General features: G+C 45.0%; 1 protein-coding gene across 1 annotated transcript in view; it reads left to right on the top strand.

Moving 5' to 3' along the window:
• RAB3B (RAB3B, member RAS oncogene family) overlaps positions 1 to 21411 on the top strand; it is an 86392-nt gene that overhangs the window by 26996 nt on the left and 37985 nt on the right. The window lies entirely within an intron of this gene.

The following is a 21411-nucleotide window of genomic DNA, read 5'->3' as shown; positions in this document are numbered from 1 at the left end:
GAACACATGATACCAGCAGTGTGTGATAAGTAATGTCTCTGAAACTGTTTCCTCAGCTGTAAAATAGAAGAATATTAATGCCTACTTCTTAGTGTTGTAGTAAAGATTGAATGAGATAATATAGGGAAAGGACCTAGCATGGAGCCTGTAACATATTAGGTGCTAAAGAAACTTACCCAAAGTCATACAGTGAAGGGGAGAGCCAGGATTAGTTCATGAGGTTTCTATTACGCTGTACTGCCGTGACTCATCTTAGGGTTACCACTACTTTAAGATTGCGAGCCATAGGACTTACAAGGCAGAGTCATCAACAGAGAAATTAGTTGTGAGTTGTGGCCCTTTTACTCCCATTTTTAACGGATGAAGAGAGCAGCAGTGCTCTGCGCCTGGAGTCGTCCAGTTGCCATCTAAGGCTGGAGATTCTCTTAGCTTGCTTAGAACCTGCCTGATGTGTTGCTAAGGACAGGGGAGGCCATTCAACTGAGGATTTATAATCCCTTTCTTCTGAGGAATCCTCCTTCCCCCACACCATTGCCCAACACCATTGCCCCACACCTTGGGTTGCCAGGCGACAGCTGAAAACTCTTATCCTGTCTGTGCTCCTGTGCTTCTCCTTCCTCTGTGAAGTCTGTGGACTCTGTGCTAATGACGCAGGGGCTCTGCGCTCAGGCACAGATGGCTGGGAGTGCAGGTCCCAGGGGATACGGTGCCCCCTCTCTTGAGTGCCCCACCACTGCCCCTAGCTCAAAACTGAGGGTCATCCTTTACTCCTCTCTGCTCTTGTCCTACTCATCTGATTGTTCATGAGAAATATCCATTCTATTTCCCAAATTTCTCTTGAACGCATCCCCTGATCATCAGTTCTGTTCCATTAACATTTATTGAGAGTCAACTGTGAGCCTGGCTCTCCCCTTTGCCCTTTCCTACCTTAAATTCCTGTTCTCCCCCTTGGACTGCAGCTGCCCGGGTGGCGCTCCCGGCCCTCAGGCTTGCCCTTCATAATCACTGTCACTCCAGTGCCTAAAACCTAGGGGGGGCTCTCTTGCATCCCCCTCAACACATTCTTGGCCATTTCTGCCTCCCCAACCCCATCTTCACCCTTCAGGCAGTCCATGCACCACTCACATGTACTCTAAACCCCCAACCCGAACACAGGATGCAGTTTTAAAAATGCGAAACCTTTATTTTTTAGAACAGTTTCAGATTTACAGAATTGCAAAGATAGTACAGAGAGTTCCCATTTACCCCACACGTGGTTTTCCCTGTTATTACCATTGTGCATTAGTATGGTACATTTGTTATAATTAACCAATATCGATATGCTATTATTAGCTAACATCCCTAGTTTATTCCACTTTCCTTAGATTTTATCTAATACTCCTTTTCTGTTCCAGGATCCCATCTAGAACACAACTGACTTGAATTGTCGTGTCTCCTTAGGCTCTTCTGGGCTGGGAGTCAGTATGCACTTTTTTTTTTTTTTTGAGACAGAATTTCGCTCTGTCACCCAGGCTGGAGGGCAATGGCGCAATCTCAGCTCACTGCATCCTCTGACTCCCAGGTTCAAGTAATTCTTGTGCCTCAGCCACCTGAGTGGCTGGGATTACCAGCCTCCGTGTGCTGGTGTGCGCCACCATGCTAATTTTTGTATTTTAGTAGAGACCATGTTGGCCAGGCTGGTCTTGAACTCCTGGCCTTAAGTGATCCGCCTGCCTCGGCCTCCAAAAGTGCTGGGATTACAGGCGTAAGCTACTGTGCCTGGCCAGGTGACTTACATCTTAACACTTAACAGGATTTATCTGAGGCAGAGTTATGCCTATTTCAAGAATAAATTGCGAAGAGCAAAGGGCAGAAGCAGGGAGAACCAGTTAGGATTTGCAACAATTGAGGCTGGGAATGATGGTGGCTTGAACTAGGGAGGTAGTAGCGGTGGTAGTGAGAGTAGTCAGATTTTGCATGTATGTTGAAAATACTGAATATTGAATTGGATGTGGAGAGAGAAAGAGGGAGAGAAGTCAAGGATGTTGCTGAGGGTTTGGGCTGAGTGACTAGAAGTTTGGAGAGTCCTCTAACTGAGATGGGGAAGACTGCAGGAAGAACAGGGTTTAGGGAGATAGTTGGTGATTCAGTTTGGTTATGCTAAGTTGGAGATGCCCGTTAGATAACCAAGTAGAGATATTAATAAGCAGTTGGGTAAATGAATCTGCATGTATACATTAGCAAGTAGTATTTTATGATACCAAATAAGATCAACAAGGGAAAGAATGAAGGCAGGAAGAAGAAAAGGTTCACAGACTGAACCTGGTGACATTCCAACACCAAGGTGTTGGGAAGATGAGGGAGTATCGGCAAAGAAGACTGAAAAAGAGCAACTGAAATGAGAAAGTGTGGTGTCCTGGCAACCAAGTAAAGATAGCTTTTCAGAGGAGGGAGAGATCAACTGTGTCAAATATGGCTGCCAGGTTATGAATATGGGAACTGAGGATTGACTGCTGTATTTAGCAACATGGAGTACATTGATAACCTTGATACAAGTTGTTTTGGTGGAGGGGTGAAAGCCTGCTAAAAATGGCAGAAGAGAAATTGGAGACCTCAAATATGACATAGCACTTTCAAGGATTTTTGCTCTAAAGAAAAGGAGACAATTGGGGTGGTAGCCGAAGGTGAATGGGGAAGTGAACCAGAAGAGGTTTTTGTTTTTTGAGACGGGAGAAGTAGCAGCACGTTGGTATGCGGGTAGAACAATTGAATAGAGATCAACAAACCAAGCCAACAAAGAAACAAAAATACAAAGCCGATGATTTGGAAACAAAGGAGAACTGCCGGGACAATATCCTTGAATTGGGGAGAGGGGATAGGATCGCATGCAGGGGGTGAATCCTTGCTAGGAGCACAGACTGTGCACCTACATTCCCAGGGGAGAAAGCAGAGGGTTTGGACACAGGTGCAGCTTGGGGTTCCATGTGCTGGTTCGAGTTCTCTTAAGTACAATTTTCTAATAAAGCAAGGTCATCAGTGGAGAGTGAGGATGAGGGAGGAAGTTTGGAGAGTCGAAGAGACAGGAGAATGTCATCTAGGAAGGTGGGAGAGTAAACAGATTGGGGAAATGTAATTTGATTGCTGATTAGCATTAAGACTTCATTTGAAATTAGCAATCATAAATTTAAATTCATCAGCTCATGAATTTGAAGCATGATTATGTATTTTTCTCCAGCCATGTTTTGCTCTGAGGATAAAGGCATAGAATAGGCAGAGAGTTGACTTTAACGAAAGTGTGATTTTGCTGAGTAGAACAAAGCAAGAGGGCCTGGGGTGTCAGGGGCATGTGCAGGGATGTCACGATTGACCTTAGAATTCAAGTTGGACCGAGAGGGAGGTAATGACACAAGGGATGAAGGACAGTGAAAAGGTGGTAGGGAAAGAAGACTGTTGATGCTGGGAATCTACAAGGAGTGAGCTGGAAAGAGCATAGTGGTCTAAGTATGGGAGGCTTGAAATTACTATTGGTAATGATAAGGGCCAGGATATGACTGTGCCAGTGAGTGACTGAGGTAGGGTCAGAGATCAATATCACTGGAGGAGAAGCATTCAAGGAAATGAGAGTCCAAGGTGATGGAAGCCTCATCTATGTGGATATTGAAATCACCAAGAATTATGGAGAGAGTAACAGTGAGCCACGAGCTTCGCTGGCCAGTAGAGGGATAAGTGGGTGGTATAATCTCATGATACCAAAAGCTGGAGGTGTTTTGTTTTGTTTTTTTGAAGGAGGGAAAGAGAGTGATATGAAAGCAGGGGTGAGAAGCAACAACATCTATCCCACCTCCAGCCCCATGATTCAAGGGTGATGAGGGAGGAAGTGAGCAACAATTTGGAGGCTTCAAGAGAAGCCATGTCCTCAGGGAGAGCCGGGTTTTGATGACAGCAAGGAGGTAAAAGAAATGTTCAGATGAGAGACTGAGCAAAAATAGATTTTTCTGATGACTGACTGAATTTCAGAAGACTCAGGGAAAGGTTTCAGTGGGGAGGGGAGGAGATAGTGTTAGAAAAGATGATGTACCGAGCTATATGGCAATTGGAGTCCAATGATCAGGGATGGCTTTGGAGACATGGGCTTCTTGCCATAATTGACGTGAACAGAGGGATAAAGAGAATACAAAACAAATTATAAAGCAGACAGGTGGTCCCAGGACAGATAGTGGTTGTGTGGTGTGTGTGGGAGGATCCCTGCTTCCTTTTGATCCCTGCATTTAGAGGCCCAGAGTCTGGCAAAAGTGCCGTTCTTATTCTGAATGCCTGGCATTCCTCTTGACTTCACACATCAATAATTGTGGCAATGAACAGCAGCTTTCATTTAGACCTTCACCTCTAAATGGGTTAATACTATCTCCCACAAGGCTGATGTGAGCTGACAGTGGCACGGGCTTTCCTGCCAGCATTGTACTCAGTGCTTTTATGAACTGATTTCATCCTGACATTAACCCTGTGAACCAGGTTCTGTTATTATCCCCATTTTATAGAGAAGTAAACTGCGGTCCAGAGGAGTTAGGTAGCTGTCTCAAGTTCACACAAATAGTAAGTTGCAGAGTCCAGATTTGAATCAGGGTCTATCTGGCTTCAGGCTGGGTGTGGTGGTTGATGCCTGTGATCCCAGCACTTTGGGAGGCCAAGGCAGGTGGATCATTTGAGGTCAGGGGTTCAAGACTGGCCTGGCCAACATGGTAAAACCCTGTCTCTACTAAAAATAAAAAAAAAATTAGCGGGGCTTGGTGACTGACGCCTGTAGTCCCAGCTACTTGGGAGGCTGAGGCAGGTGAATCACGTTCAGATGGTGGAGGCTGCAGTGAGCCACGATCACCCCACTTCACTCCAGCCTGGGTGACAGAGCGAGACTGTCTCAAAACAAATAAAAAATAAAAAAAAATAAAGGTCTGTTTAGCTTCAAAACCCATGTATGCTCCATGCCCTGTCCCCCTCCTCCCCTTGTTATATCTTCACATAGGTAAAGCACTCTGTAAACGGTGAAAATGTTAAGAATTATAATTTTGGGGGCACCTATTACATACTTTACAGGTGCTTTACTTGCAGTTTTTTCCTTGTAATTATCACAGCGATGGTGCCCGGAACAGATGAGGAAACTGAGACTCAGAGAAGTTAAGGGACTTGACCAGATCTTACCAAGCCTGGAAAATAGCACATTTGGGACTCAAAATTAGGGATGTTTGCCACTGGAGTGTTCTTTTCACACCAAACTGCCTTCCCCACTCTTTCCACTGCCCTGTGGTACCCCAGGGACCTCACAGGTGGTTGAGAGTCAACGTCACAGCTAAAAATCAGAACCTCCAAGCAAACACTCTCAGAAAGGGAAGTGTTATCTGTTGCAAATTATCACCTTTTAGCTTCCAGCTCCCCTCCTTTTCTACCAGCCCTCCTCTCTCTCTGTCCTACTACAACTTTACAGGGCAGTCTAATGGGCATCCAAGGTTGAGCAACACCGATGTATAGGTATGTAATTAAGTGACTTGGCACTGAATGTAGTGGTCTCTGAAGAAGCTGCTGCGTGTTCTGGCACAGGGTGAGAGGAGTGGTTGGGGGCTTAGTTACTTCAGCTGTGGTATAAGTGGAACGAACACATGATACCAGCAGTGTGTGATAAGTAATGTCTCTGAAACTGTTTCCTCAGCTGTAAAATAGAAGAATATTAATGCCTACTTCTTAGTGTTGTAGTAAAGATTGAATGAGATAATATAGGGAAAGGACCTAGCATGGAGCCTGTAACATATTAGGTGCTAAAGAAACTTACCCAAAGTCATACAGTGAAGGGGAGAGCCAGGATTAGTTCATGAGGTTTCTATTACGCTGTACTGCCGTGACTCATCTTAGGGTTACCACTACTTTAAGATTGCGAGCCATAGGACTTACAAGGCAGAGTCATCAACAGAGAAATTAGTTGTGAGTTGTGGCCCTTTTACTCCCATTTTTAACGGATGAAGAGAGCAGCAGTGCTCTGCGCCTGGAGTCGTCCAGTTGCCATCTAAGGCTGGAGATTCTCTTAGCTTGCTTAGAACCTGCCTGATGTGTTGCTAAGGACAGGGGAGGCCATTCAACTGAGGATTTATAATCCCTTTCTTCTGAGGAATCCTCCTTCCCCCACACCATTGCCCAACACCATTGCCCCACACCTTGGGTTGCCAGGCGACAGCTGAAAACTCTTATCCTGTCTGTGCTCCTGTGCTTCTCCTTCCTCTGTGAAGTCTGTGGACTCTGTGCTAATGACGCAGGGGCTCTGCGCTCAGGCACAGATGGCTGGGAGTGCAGGTCCCAGGGGATACGGTGCCCCCTCTCTTGAGTGCCCCACCACTGCCCCTAGCTCAAAACTGAGGGTCATCCTTTACTCCTCTCTGCTCTTGTCCTACTCATCTGATTGTTCATGAGAAATATCCATTCTATTTCCCAAATTTCTCTTGAACGCATCCCCTGATCATCAGTTCTGTTCCATTAACATTTATTGAGAGTCAACTGTGAGCCTGGCTCTCCCCTTTGCCCTTTCCTACCTTAAATTCCTGTTCTCCCCCTTGGACTGCAGCTGCCCGGGTGGCGCTCCCGGCCCTCAGGCTTGCCCTTCATAATCACTGTCACTCCAGTGCCTAAAACCTAGGGGGGGCTCTCTTGCATCCCCCTCAACACATTCTTGGCCATTTCTGCCTCCCCAACCCCATCTTCACCCTTCAGGCAGTCCATGCACCACTCACATGTACTCTAAACCCCCAACCCGAACACAGGATGCAGTTTTAAAAATGCGAAACCTTTATTTTTTAGAACAGTTTCAGATTTACAGAATTGCAAAGATAGTACAGAGAGTTCCCATTTACCCCACACGTGGTTTTCCCTGTTATTACCATTGTGCATTAGTATGGTACATTTGTTATAATTAACCAATATCGATATGCTATTATTAGCTAACATCCCTAGTTTATTCCACTTTCCTTAGATTTTATCTAATACTCCTTTTCTGTTCCAGGATCCCATCTAGAACACAACTGACTTGAATTGTCGTGTCTCCTTAGGCTCTTCTGGGCTGGGAGTCAGTATGCACTTTTTTTTTTTTTTTTTTTTTCGAGATGGAGTCTTGCTCTGTGGCCCAGGCTGGAGTGCAGTGGTGTGATCTCGGCTCACTGCAAGCTCCGCCTCCCGGGTTCACGCCATTCTCCTGCCTCAGCCTCCTGAGTAGCTGGTACTACAGGCGCCCGCCACCACGCCCATCTAATTTTTTTTTTTTGTATTTTAGTAGGGACAGGGTTTCACCATGTTAGCCAGGATGTTGATCCGCACGTCTCGGCCTCCCAAAGTGCTGGATTACAGGTGTGAGCCACCGCGCCTGGCCAGGATGCACGTTTTTGCTCCTTGCCTTACCCAGGTTGTTTCCTCTTCTCTAGAGATTCCCTCTCTCCCCCCATTTCCTTTTTGTTTCTCTTCCTTTTTTTGGAATAGGGTCTTGCTTTGTCACCCAGGCTGGAGTGCAGTGGTGTGAACATAGCTCACTGCAGCCTCAACCTCCTGGGCTCAAGCCATCCTCCCACCACAGCCTCCGGAGTGTTTGGGACCACAGGTACATGCCACCACACCCGACTAATTTTTTTTATAGAAACGGGGGTCTCACTTTTTTGCACAGGCTGTCTTGAACTCCTGGGCTCAAGTGATCCTCCTGCCCAGCCCTCCTAAAGTGATTAAAGGCATGAGCCACTGCACCTGGCCTCCTCCCCCATTTTCTATCAGCAAACTTCCATTTGACTTTAAAGACTCAGTTCAAGTATCATCTCTTCTGGGAAACCTTTGCTGACCCACCTCCCCACAACTCAGTGGTGGTTAAGGACCCTTTCCATACTAACTAGCTGTATTGCATGTGTCTGGAACTCACCTGTCTTCCTCCCAGACTGCATGTTCCCTGAGGACAGGGGCCGGGTCTGATTCATGTCTACAGCTCCAGCACCAGGCACAGGGCCTTGCAAATAGTAAAGGTTTAACAAAGATTGGCAAAATGAAAGTCAGTGCTCCAGCTAAGGCTGTATACCTCTCAAAGTTGAGGCCATATCTTCTCTCTGAACTTGCAGTGCCTGATCTCTCCCTTGGCCTCAGATCAAGTTTTGTGCCACCCCTACCCCTATCAGTTCTGCCCCTCAGTGGCTGGAAGGTCTGAGGCTCCTCTTGGGTTAGCCTCTCTAGAATGAGTATGCCACTTTCTTACCAGCTTTCCTCTCAGCACCACTGTGGACACCAGTCCAGTCCAATCATCTGATACATATGAGATCTCATTTGATCACAAGAGGAAGTCTTGTCATCCTCATTATACACTTGAGGAAACTGAGGCCCAGAGGGTAAAGTGTTGTACTTTATTATAGTTGATAAATGGGCTAAGTGGGCCCTGAATGCAGGCTTTTGGGATTCATTCCCTTGCCTGAGCTCTTCCCACTGGACTTCTGCATATAAAAAGTGAGACCTAACCTTAGTCAACAATCAAGTGCTGTACTAGAGCCATCCCAGGACATCCCAGCCTCCTCTGCCTCAGCTAGAACATGTGGAGGAAGAGATAAGGAAGGTAAGAGATAAGAGAAAGGGAAGATAGAGAAAATCGGTGGCAACTCTGAGGTTGGACCCTGTGTTCAGGCTGCCACGAGGTGCCATTTTGTGGGGAGAGAAAATGTCCTCTCAGGATACTGGCCTCCCCCGACCTGTGTGTTGCTGTGTCAACTGATTGAGCCCAAAGACTGGCTTGGAAATTTACCACCAACGGAGGCTTAATTAGCCCTTTAATTTCCTTCCAGCGGAAGTTTGCTTAGGCGGTTCCCAGCCCTGCTTTCTTGGGCTCCTCCCTTCTCTCACTTTGCTACAGCTCTAGCTCACCAGGAATCTGAGGCCCATTCTGGGTGTTGACACCAGGAGGAAGAACAGTAGATTATTGAGGGCAAGCAGTAGACTAAATGAAGACGACTGTTTATACAGAGCTTTACAGTTTACCAAGGCACTGTCACAACACTTATCTTACTTTATCCTCCCAACAATACCAAGAAAAGGATATTATTATCCAACCGATTTTGCAGTTAACAGATCTGCAGCTCAGAAAGTCAAACACAACAACGGGTCCAAGGTCACATGCCAAGAAGTGACAAAGCTAGAATTTGCTTGATTCCAAAATCCATACTCTTTCTGCTGCCCTTCACACTACCTGTTCCTTAAGTGCTTACAGTGTTTAATTAAATGACACATAAGTGCTGAAGACACAAAAATTAAGGGGAGGATGAGAATGAGGGTAATTTTAAGAGGCTTCTTGGAAGATGTGATGGGGACAGAAGTGGGTGCCAAGGTGCAGGGAATATTTTTAAAATATATTTTTGTCTTGTACCAATAGGGATTTAAAGTGGCAGAGAAAGATCGACAGAGTGAGGGCCTTCACCTTTTTTTCTTTCTCCTAGTTTGGTCCTGACTCTAGCCTAATTTTTCCTCCAGTTATGCTGCTACAGATTGTCTCCCAGCAGTTCATTTGATCACTCAAAAACAAACAAAACCACTAAAAGAGTTTATATAGAGTTTACATAAAAAGCACTAGAAGATTTTATAGTCTACTGGAAAGATAAGCACCTTGGCAATTCATATACACAGTTTCACGGGAGAGAGGGTAGAAGAGAAGTTAGGAAGGCTGTGAAGTTTGACTATCTGGCTCAGATCTTTTACCAGCTGTATGGCTTCAGGCAAGGTGTTTAATCTCTGAATCTCATTACTTCATCTGTAAAATAAATATGAAAATGGGACGTCGCTCAGAAAGTTGTTGTAAGAATTAGCACAGTGCCTGGCACAGCCCGTCTAAACAAATGGCAGCCAGTCATTATTTCTGCCCGTGGGTATTGGAGGAAATGCGAGTCATACAGGAGGAAGCATTTGAGCTGAACTGGAAAGGTAATTAGCGACTGCTTTGGCAGGGAAGGGGAAAAGACTGTTCCAGGCAGAGGGTACAGCATGAGCAAAGCACTGAGACTTAGAGGAACACAATGTTTGGGACCTATGGAGTTTTCCAGGTTGGTCAGAACCTGGGGAGAAAAGAATGGAGAGGGGCGGCAAGAGCTGAAGGCAGTGAAATTGTTAGTTAGAAAACCAGGGATAAGTTTAGCATCCTAGCAGGCAGTATAACATAGGCGTTAAATTCCCAGCTCTGACATTTGCCAACTTGGGCAAGTACTTAACCTCCCTGTGCCTCAGTTTCTTTGTCTTACTCTAAAGAGCTGGTTGTGAAGATTGATGACATAGTGCATGAAAAGTGCTTGTCACAGTGCTTGACACTTAGTAAGTACTTAATTCATGTTAACAATTATTATTAGATTATAATAATTATTACTATTTATCCTGACTCCTTAGAGCTAGAAGGGGCCCTAAAAAAGTAATCTAGTCTAATATCCCTATTTAAAGAGGAGAATCCAAGGCCTAGGGTGCACAGTATTCTTTTTTTTTTTTTTTGAGGCGGAGTCTTGCTCTGTCGCCCGGGCTGGAGTGCAGTGGCCGGATCTCAGCTCACTGCAAGCTCCGCCTCCTGGGTTTACCCCATTCTCCTGCCTCAGCCTCCTGAGGAGCTGGGACTACAGGCGCCCGCCACCTCGCCCGGCTAGTTTTTTGTATTTTTAGTAGAGACGGGGTTTCACCGTGTTAGCCAGGATGGTCTCCATCTCCTGACCTCGTGATCCACCCATCTCGGCCTCCCAAAGTGCTGGGATTACAGGCTTGAGCCACCGCGCCCGGCCGGGTGCACAGTATTCTTAAGCCCACAGAGCGAGTTACTGGTAGGATTAAACCGTACCCAGGCCTCTGCCTCCCAGCCTCAGCTGTGTGGCTCCCTTGCCATTCACTGTCAGGCTGCCTCTGACAGGCTCCTCCTTGCTCCTCAGTTGCTTGTCCCCTGTCCCTTGTAAATAAATTTCAAGGCATTTGTTTTGTGGAGATGAGTGTTGATCCTATTTTTAGAACACTCTGCCACCTGTATGCAAATGATCCTCAGGGGACTTGTCTGCTATGGTGACTCGGGCCAACTCCTGAAAGAAAGCAGCTATGAGACCAGAGGGAAAACACAGACCAGGGCAGGATGGGGATCCTGGACTCCTGATTTCTCTTTCTAGTTAAGTCTCTGAACTCCTCTTGCCTGCTCTGTATATGTTAACTCCTTGTGTCTCCATTTGGAAATAAGTTCAGAAGTAAGTCCCTAGGGTCAGGCACGGTGGCTCACGCCTGTAATTCTAGCACTGTGGGAGGCTGGGGCTGGCGGATCACTTGAGGTCCGGAGTTTGAGACCAGCCTGGCCAACATGGTAAAACCCTGTCTCTACTGAAAACACAAACATTAGCTGGGTGTGGTGACACATGCCTGTAGTCCCAGCTACTCAGGAGACTCAGGCAGGAGAATCGCTTGAACCTGGGAGGTAGAGGTTGCAGTGAGCCAAGATCGTGCCACTGCATTCCAGCCTGGGCGACAGAGAGAGACTCTGTCTCAAAAAAAAAAAAAAAAGAAAAGAAAAGAAAAAAAAAAGAATAAGTCCTTGGGCCAGGTACCAAGCTGAGTTTTGGCTTTGGAATGTCATGTCAGAGGGTGCTGTGGAACCCAGGGCTGTGGACATTCACATCAGCTATGGTGTTGGCTCAGCTTCTGGGGAAATATTTATTGCTTTCAGGAAAATAGAAGTAATTGGGGGATTAGAGGGAGAAAAATCACCTTAATATGCAACCCAATGATTCTGCCCTGCAAAACTGGAGAGAACTGAAACTCATGAGATGACAAGACGGAGAAGGACGGCAAGGCCTCAAACTTCACCCACAAAGGTCAACGTCCCCTGGCCTTTGGCAGAAGCAGCAGTGACCTGATCCTCAATGGCCTTACTATTTAGCACATACTAACTGAATGTCTTCCGGGTGATAGGCCCTATGTTGGGCACACTAAAGGCCTCAGTGGCTTTCTGTTCTCGTCAGGACGACATCCAAGCACCTTGACTTGGCATTCAAGACCTCCATGATCTAGCTACAGCCTCACTTCCTACTTCCTCTCCTGTCTACTATTTTAAGTATTATGTTTCCAAGAATCTAAGATGCTATCAATTATAAGATACATCCTTTTTAAAAGATGCTAAAATGTGAAAAAGTAGACATTTGAGAATCTATGAAATACGGTGTTTTACAAACCAGTGAACATGGAACTGCTTGCTTTCTCCCCAGATGCTGTGCTGTTTCAGGCTTCTCTATTTTTTAAGCTATTTTATTATGGAAAATTTCAAACACACACTCAAGTAGGGAGAATAAGTAGTACATGAACTCCATCCTCCAGCTACAACAGTGATCAGCTCATGGTTGGTTCACATGCTTTTCCTATACTTCCTTCTCCCTGGACTAGTAATAACAGTAAGGATAGCAACTGCCAGTGCTTACTAAGGATTAGTTTTTTTATTAATTATACAAGTTAATATATGCTTATTTAAAACATATTTTGAAATCACAGCCAAGCATAAAGAAGAAAATGTTACTGACATTTGGGTTGGCTCCTTTCCAGTTTCTTTTCTATGAATTTTTAACATAGTTGAGGTCAGATTATATATTGAATTTTATTAAACTTGACATTATAACATAAGCATAGCTAACATTGTTAGGAAATCTTTATATGTTTTTAATGACTTCATTGTACTTTATACAAAAGATGAACCATATCCATTCATTCATTCATCCAGCAATATTTGTTGCACTTACCATGTGTCAGGCACTCTCAACAGTGGTAAAAGAGTGAGGCCCAGTCTCTGGCCTCTCAAAGCTTAGTTTCCCCCCATTGTTTGACATTGAACTACTTTCCAATTTGGAGCTGTTATCAATAATGTTGCAGTAATTATCCCCATGTGTAAAACTTTTCCTGGGTTTCAGATGGTTTCCTTTAGACAGATTCTTTGTAGTGAAATTCGTATTTTACTTTACCTTTGTGAACATTGGATGTTGTCTTAATTTTAGTTTAGCTAACTCAATAGGTTAAAAAAAGTATCTCATAATTTCAGTTGCATTTCTTTGATTATTTATTAAACAAATCATCTATATAATTATTAACCATTAGTTTTTTTGTTTGTTTGTTTTTGTTTGATTTTGTTTTTTTAAGATAGAGCCTTGCTCTGTCAGGCTGGAGTGCAGTGGCACAATCTTGGCTCACTGCAACCTCTGCCTCCCAGGTTCAAGTGATTCTCCTGCCTCAGACTCCCAAGAAGCTGGGACTACAGGTGTGCACCACTGCACTCAGCTAATTTTTGTATTTTTAGTAGAGATGGGTTAGTATGTTGGTCAGGCTGGTCTTGAACTCCTGAACTCAGATGATCCACCTGCCTCGGCCTCCCAAAGTGCTGGGATTACAGGAGCGAGCCACTGTGCCTGGTCTACCATTAGTTTTTGTGAATTGTCTTTTGACAAGAGTCCTACTTTTATCACCTGCAATTTCTCAGCACGAGGCCTGGCTCTCTTCATTTCCTTTTGCTTGCTGTGACCTGGGGATGTATTAAGTGTAATCTTGTTTCATGCTGCTTTTTTTCCTCCTGGCTCTCTCCCACCTCACTTCTCTCCCCACATTTTCCTGTCTCGAAGGGGAGTTGGGTGAGTCACATAAAGGGTACAGCGGGTGGCATATGAAGTAAATTCCCCAGAGAGACTTCTCAGAATGCTGTGAATGGTGCTGATGTCAATTTGGAGGCAAAAAGAGTGGTGAGGAAATGGATTGGCAACTCTGATGCTAAATTTGTCCATGCCAAAGCACTGGGGTATTATGAATGGTGGTTCATTCTGCAGGCATCATATGCGTGGGGTACTCATAAGGGCTTAATAGCTGGAGCAGACACAAATGAAATAGGTCATGATTAATAGTCAACCATATACATGTTGGACAGTTTCAGACTAAGTGGAGGTGCCCAGCCGACAGTTGGAAATTTCCATCTGAAACTCGAAAGTGAGGGCCCAGGGAAGGATAAGGAGCCAGTGTAGGAGACACAGCAGGAGCCGGCAGAGCTGAAGGGAGAGAACAGGGGAAGAGAGACTTCACAGAAGCTGAGGAAAGAGGGAGTTTCCAGAAAAGCAGTGTTTGGGGGTGATGTCATGTTTTTAATTTAGGGCAACACAGAGATTATGTTATCCATCCATCTCTTATTTTTCATTTTTCTTCATTTTTATCTTCTTTTTTCTTCATTTGTTCATTCCTTTATTCGTTTATTCATTCCTTTGTTCATTCAGTTTTTTTTTTTTTTTTTTTGAGACGGAGTCTCACTCTGTCGCCCAGGCTGGAGTGCAGTGGTGCGATCTCCGCTCACTGCAAGCTCCGCCGCCTCCTGGGTTCACGCCATTCTCCTGCCTCAGCCTCCCTAGAAGCTGGGGCTACAGGTGCCCGCCACCACGCCTGGCTAATTTTTTTGTATTTTTAGTAGAGACGGGGTTTCACCGTGTTCACCAGGATGGTCTCGATCTCCTGACCTCGTGATCCGCCTGCCTCGGCCTCCCAAAGTGTCATTCAGTATTTTTGGAGTACCTTCCAGGTGCCAAGTATTGCTGTAGACACTGAGGATACAGAAACAACAAGACACAGCCCCTCCTCCATAGTCTAAATGAGAGACATAGGTGAGAGAAGCAGCAAATTCCTGATATAGGTGCTATGATCCATTCATTAAAAAATATTTATCGAATACCTAAGATATGCCACATACATTGAGGAACAATGCAAGGAAGCCCTATGACCTTCAGCTAATCCGCTTGAAGTAAAAAGTAGTGCCTATATCTTGGTGGAAATCATGGAAATCAATAGCCGTATCCATGAGAGTTTTTGAGTTTAGAGTATTTGAGGGTTTTGTGTAAGAGACCAATGCCAAAAATAAGAATACAGGACATTCATCTTTCTGGGGTCCTGTTTTCCATCATCTATAAAATGGGTGTGTACACCTCTCATAAGATTCATCACATGTATCTAACTTCCTTACTAGACTGAGGGTAGGGATCACATATGGCACGGGCTAAGATCAGTGAATATATGTGGAATTAATTACTCCCATAAGGGCTTTCTATCTTTAAGGGTCTGTGCTCTGCTGTCACTAAAATAAAGGTTCAAGTACATTCTGGGGAAGACCAGAAGCAATGGTGATGAATTTAGACACAGTCCTGAAGGACTTCCCAAAAAAGGTGCACTTGACCTGGACCTCAAAGGTTAGATAGGATTACAGAAGGCAGGAAGGCACATTAGAATCCCTAGTCCTGGATTCCAGTGACTTCTTTTCTACCCCCTGCCCTCGAGGACCTAACCAGTTGCTACCTATGTGTTCTTGGACTCCAATTTACTTATTTTTTTGAGACACGGTCTTGCTCTGTCACCCAGGCTGGAGTGCAGTGGCATGTCCATGGCTCACTGCAGCGTCCATCTCCTAGGCTCAAGTGATTCTTCCATCTCAGGCTCCCAAGTAGCTGAGGGACCATAGGCGTAGGCCACCACACCCAGCTAATTTTTTGGTTTTTTTGTAGAAACACAAGTCTCACTTTGTCACCCAGGCTGGTCTCCAACTCCAGGGCTCAAGCAATTCCCCCACCTCAGCTGGGATTACAGGTATGAATGACTGCACCTCGCTGACTCCAGTTTTATTACCTGTAAATCAGTAGTGACAGTGATACATGGTGTGCTAGAAAGTGCCCTGGATGTGGAGTCAGAATATTTGAATTTGAGTCCTAGTTGAGCCTAAAAATAAGTAGCTATGTGGCCTTGGGAAAGTCAATGAGTGTCTAGGTCTCAGTTTTTCTATCTATAAAAGAAAGGAGTCAGACTGGATGAACTCTAAGATTGATTTCTTCTGGTTCTAAAATGTCTGCATTGGGGACAAGGGCTGCAAAACTGCCCATTGGGTACTATGCTCATTTTAACAAACCTATACATGTACCTCCTGAACCTAAAACAAAAGTTAAAATTGTTTAAAAAAAAAAAAAAAAAAAGAAGTCTGCATTACAGAATCATTGTCAGGCTCCCGTGAGATGATGTGATAAAAGTACTTGTAAACTGTAGGGTGCTTTATAATGTGGTCTATATGGCTGAGGACAGATAGGTATAATATTAAACTAGCTCCAAAGGACCATTTTTACCACTTTCAGTCCTCTGTGTCTCCCAAGCTCCATTGAACTGCTCTCTCCTTCCTAAAGAGCTCTCCCCTTCTAGTTTCCTTCCATTCCCATGGGACATAATGTCTCAGCTCCCAGATGCTGCAGAAAAACAAAGTGCTTGGAGCTGAGCAGCTGTGGGTTGGAGGGTAGGGCATGGGGGAAAGCCAGCTTGAAAGCGCTCATTACCTGCCTCCCTGGTGCTCATCATCCCCACCCCCTAATCTTGCCTGGATTGAAGATGGGGAGAGAGAGGAGTGTGGCTGCAGGAATGGGCAGGCAACAGGGCACGATTCAGGGATGAAGACCCTAGAGATAACCTCTTAATCTTTGTGTGACCTCTCAAGTTGTCACTGCTCTGGGCCTCCTTCACTTTGTCTACGACATGGAAAGTGCCCAGAAAAAGGAGGTGGTATGTATGAGCTCACAGACCCTATTCCAATCAATCCTGAAGTTCTAAATGAGTATTCCCTTCTCAGCACAGTCAACCCTTGAGTTTCATTTGCTAGCATCCTTGTAAGTTCCTACTATGTGGCAGGCGCAACAGTTGAGGGCCTGAGATTTAGCTAAATATGACTTGATGTTAGAGTGCTCATGGCCTGAAAGAGGAGACAGAAAAACAAACTAGTAACTATAACAAATGTGATGTGTGCAGTGATATTGATAGCAGCAGGAGGCAGGCAAATGCCTAGGCAGATAGTGACAGGTCCCCAGTGAAACCCCACCTTTAAGCCCAAAACAGCCTGGACTGCTACTGGTTTTGGATGAAACCCTTGACCCAGAGTGAGAACTTCTGTTCCTGTTTGCCCACCCTTTCCTGGTTGATTCTTTCTGACTAATGCGTTTTAATCAATTGAATGTTGCCTTTTCCAATACTACCCACAGCCCACCCCTCCCCTGTCCTATGCCTAAAAAAACCCCAGACTCAGTCTCACTGAGGGTGATGACTTGACTTTGGGTGAAAGACCCCACCTTCCTGATCCCTCTCTACTGAGAGCTGTTTCATTGCTCAATAAAATTCTCCACCCTCATCACCCTACAGTTGTCAATGTGACCTCATTCTTCTTGGATGTGGGACAAGAGCTTGGGACCCACCGAATGTGGGTACCCAAAAGGCTGTGCCACTGTGACCCTCTGCCCTTCATCGGTGGAAGGCAGCCACCCTGTGTGACAGAAGCAGTGGTGGGGCCAAGCCAGTCCTGGAGCTGTGGGCTAGAGTGGGGCAAGTTGCTGACTGAGCCGTTAGCATGCCACTGTCTGTCGGGCTGCTGATGGTGGGGCTGAAAGAGCTAATTAACACACTGTAACACCTCTCTGGGGCTTTGGGGTTGCAGGCACCCCTGCCTGGGCACTGCCACCTTCCCCTTGGGGTGACATGCCTGGTCAAGCCACAAGCCCCTCACAGAGCCTGCTCTCGTGTCAGCACTCAGAACGACTGGCTGGACCCTGCACTTGCTCACTCACACATCCCCTCCTGCCAGGGACTGAATGTGCAGTTGCAGTGGCCACGGGATTTGTGCTGGAGGCTTGCCCTCAGGTGCAGCCCAGAGGGCCTGAGTCGATGGGGTGTCTCCTTCTGTGAGCCTGGCAAAGGGGCTGAGAAAAATCCTGTGCCAGTGTAATGGCAAACATTTAAAGGGCATGGGAGGAATTTGTGGGGAAAGAAGGTTAGGGAAAACTTCAGAGGATGTGACTTTTGGATACGTTTGTGAATTATATAAGGCAAGAGCATTCCAGGCAAAGATCAGCATATGCAAAGGCCCAGGGGTGTGAAGGAGCTGCATGTTTGGGAAACCACAAGTAGTTAAGGCAAAAACCAGAGCTCGTTGTTTCAGTCAAGGAATGACAGGAAAGGAACTAGCAGGGAAGCCTGAGCTAGATCCTGAAGGGTCTGTATCTACTGAGAAGCTTGGACTCCACCTTGTAGGCTTTGGGAGGCCAGCAAATGGAGATTGGTAGGTTTGGATTTTTCAGAAGGACCATTTAACATTCTATGTGCTCTATCAAATTGTTATAGACACCCCTATACCTTTATCCTTTCAACAAATATTTATTGGAACACTCTGGCCCTATGTTCCAGGTGCTGTGGCATGCACTGGAGATGCAATAGTAAGCAAAACCAGACATCCTGTTCTTGTGGCACTGGTAGTTTGGCAAGGGAGACAGACCTTAATCAAATAATTACACAAATAAATACAAAATTACAGTGGGAGTGAGTGGTACAAAGGAGAAGCTCATGGTGCCAGGAAAGCATATAATTGGAGCATGTGACTTTTCCAGGATGGTCAGCTTCTCTGCTAAGCTGAGCTCTGAAGAGAGAGCATTACCTCAGGGAAGGGCACTAGGAAGGTTCTCGGGGAATGGGCCTCTCCTGCTTCAGAACCCCCATCCAATACATGTTTACCTCCTATGGTAACAGACACTGTAGACTTTAAGCAAGTACCGGCTTGTATTCATCTGTTTATCTTCAGGACCTAACCAATGCTTGGCACAGAATCAGCACCAAGTGAAGATTTGAAAGAATGGAAAAGAGAAGTGCCTTTAGGCACTTTAAATAGTTGAAGGTAGCAGTACTATCACCCCCACTCCCTCCCCAGGGCTAAACATCTTCCTTCAGCTGGTTTGAACTTCCTTTCACTATTCTCTGGCTGTTCTGCTAATAGTCAAGGCCCCTGTGACAAGAGATTTAAATCAGTGAAGTAGCCTTGTGAAAGAGGATGGTCTGTTGGGAGACAGAAGACCTGGTTTTATTTAAGCCCCCTTTCATGATTTCCTGTCATTCACCTCTTCAAGCCTAAGTTGCCATTTTTATAGAATAGACATTGGTCCTTCTCTCACAGGGTTTCTCAGGGAATAAACTGAGATAATAAGAAGAAAACATTGTAAACTCTAAGAGTTAAGGAAGTGTAAAGATTTGAATATTTGGAGGGCTACCACATGAGTAAAGAATTAGATTTATCCTTTGTGTCTCCAGAGAACAGTATTAAATCAGTGGATAGAAATTACCGTATGTAGATTTCAGCTCAACAAAAGGAAGAAATGTTCTGGTAATCAGAACTGTCCATCAGTGGAAAGGCTGCTTTGTGAGGTGGTGGGTGTCCAAGTTGGAAGCACTCAATACAAGCATGTTGTGGAAGGAATTCCTATTTTGAGTGAGAGGATGGATTGAATGACTTCTAAGGTTTCCTTTTAACTCTAGAATCCAAAAATCTGATGGTCAAGACAAGCAGAGAAGCTGGCAGAGGGTGTATTGTAGCAGAGAGTAGCATGAGCAGAGATATAGAGCAGAAATGAATGTGGCATGTGTGACGACCATAAGGAAAACTTTACGATGAAATGAAGAGTGTGTGTTGGATCACATGTGATTTCATTTAAGCTTTCCAGGTGATTTCCAATCTTATGCTCTGGTGGAGGGGAGATGGTTGGTCCCTGGAAGCCTTAGACATGGTTAGAGGACTTCCTGTATTGGGAGGCTGGAGAGGATCTTGGGGGCTGAAGAGGATCAATAATACAAATCAGGTTGGACTTTAGGCTGTGTTGAAAATGCACAGGCTTTGGTCAAAAGACAGAATTTGAATTTTTTTTTTTTTTTCTTTTTTTTGAGGCAAGGTCCCACTCTGTCACTCAGGCTGATATGCAGTGTGCAATCTCAGCTCACTGCAACTTCCACCTCCTGGGCTCAAGTGTCCTCCCACATTAGCCTCCCAAGTAGCTGGGACTACAGGACAGGAGCATGCCACCATGCCCAGCTAATTTTTGTATTTTTTGAAGAGACAAGGTTTCACCATATTGCCCAGGCTGGTCTTGAATTCCTGGGCTCAAATGATCCGTCTGCCTTGGCCTCCCAAAGTGCTGGGATTACTGGCATAAGCCGCTGTGCCTGGCCAGAATTTGGATTCTGTCTGCCTCCTTATTGTTTGTGACCCTAGCAATTTACTTAACCTCCATGAGCCTCAGTTAATTCATATATCAAATGGGGACTCAAACTATCCTCCTTCAAGCTGATATAACAATTAAGAGAAATAATGTAAACAGCATCCTGGAAACAGCACAGGCTTTGGAATCAAACAGATCAGGTTTGAATCTCAGTCTGAAATGAACTGACTGCAAGATCTTAGGCAAGTTATTTAAAACTTTACCTCATCTGTAAATAGAGATAGTAGTATTTCAGAAGGGTGTTTTGAAAATCATATAAAATAAGAAAGGTGCCTCCTAACATGTGCCTGGCATGTAGTAATGCCCAACTAACAGTGTTATTTTGTTACCACAAATAATGTAATGGGTCTCATATATAAAGCACTTACCAAAGTGCTCAGAACATAGTGGGTGTTCAGTTAACATTAGTCCCCTTCTCTCTTGCCCATGTGTCTGTCTGCCACACTGACCGGGCTATGGGAGACCAGAGCAGTGGTGCTCACTCTCATGTCTGTTCTCTGGTATAATCCTCTGGTCTATGAAGAGCTCAATGAATGTCTGTTGTGTAGAAGTGAATTGATTTCTCTTGATGACATGGTCTCCTTCCTCAAGTAGCCAGTGAGTCATTCCTCTTTCCTTCTCCTCCTTCCCATCTCCTCTGTGGTTCTATTTCTGACTCTCATCAGTGGGAGGAGAATCAATGTTCGTCAATGTGATTTTTAAAAATTAAGGGAAAGATTCAGGAGTGATTCTCTGGGCTGCTTTCCATAGAGCACAGGATAGTGAGAGCTGGAGTGTTGTGTTTCCAACCTTGCTTTTCTTTAAGTGAAATAAAAGTGTCAACAATATCAACAGTAATAACAGCACTTACTATGGGCTTTATTGAGCACCTACCATGTGGCCAGTGCTCTGCTAGGCTCTACCCCTACATTATCTGTCATTCTCACACAATCACTTCAGCGTGTAATATTATTATCACCACCTTACAGTTGAGGAAACTAAGGCTCAATTATTTAAAAAATTAATTTAAAAATTAAATAATAAATACTTCTATAGTTGGATACCTATTATAAGCCAGACACTTAAAAAACATCTTATTATGAAAACCCTACCAAGTAGGCATTTTTATTTCCATTCCAGATGTGAGAAAACTGAACCTCAGTGAGAGAAAATAACCAACCAGTCCAAAATCACATTGCTGATGAGTGGCAGAGCTGGGATGGGCCAAGGCCTGCTCAACTCTTAAGTTCACCCATTCTCTTTCTATCAGGCCATGTTGCTACTCTTTAAGGGAAACATTATACTGATGCTCTGGCTGGAGGCA

This window comes from Colobus angolensis, unplaced genomic scaffold (genome assembly GCF_000951035.1).
Source record: "Colobus angolensis palliatus isolate OR3802 unplaced genomic scaffold, Cang.pa_1.0 Scaffold68, whole genome shotgun sequence".
Lineage (NCBI taxonomy): Eukaryota > Metazoa > Chordata > Mammalia > Primates > Cercopithecidae > Colobus > Colobus angolensis.
Note: the sequence above shows the minus strand (reverse complement) of the source record. Positions and strands in the feature narration are given on the sequence as shown.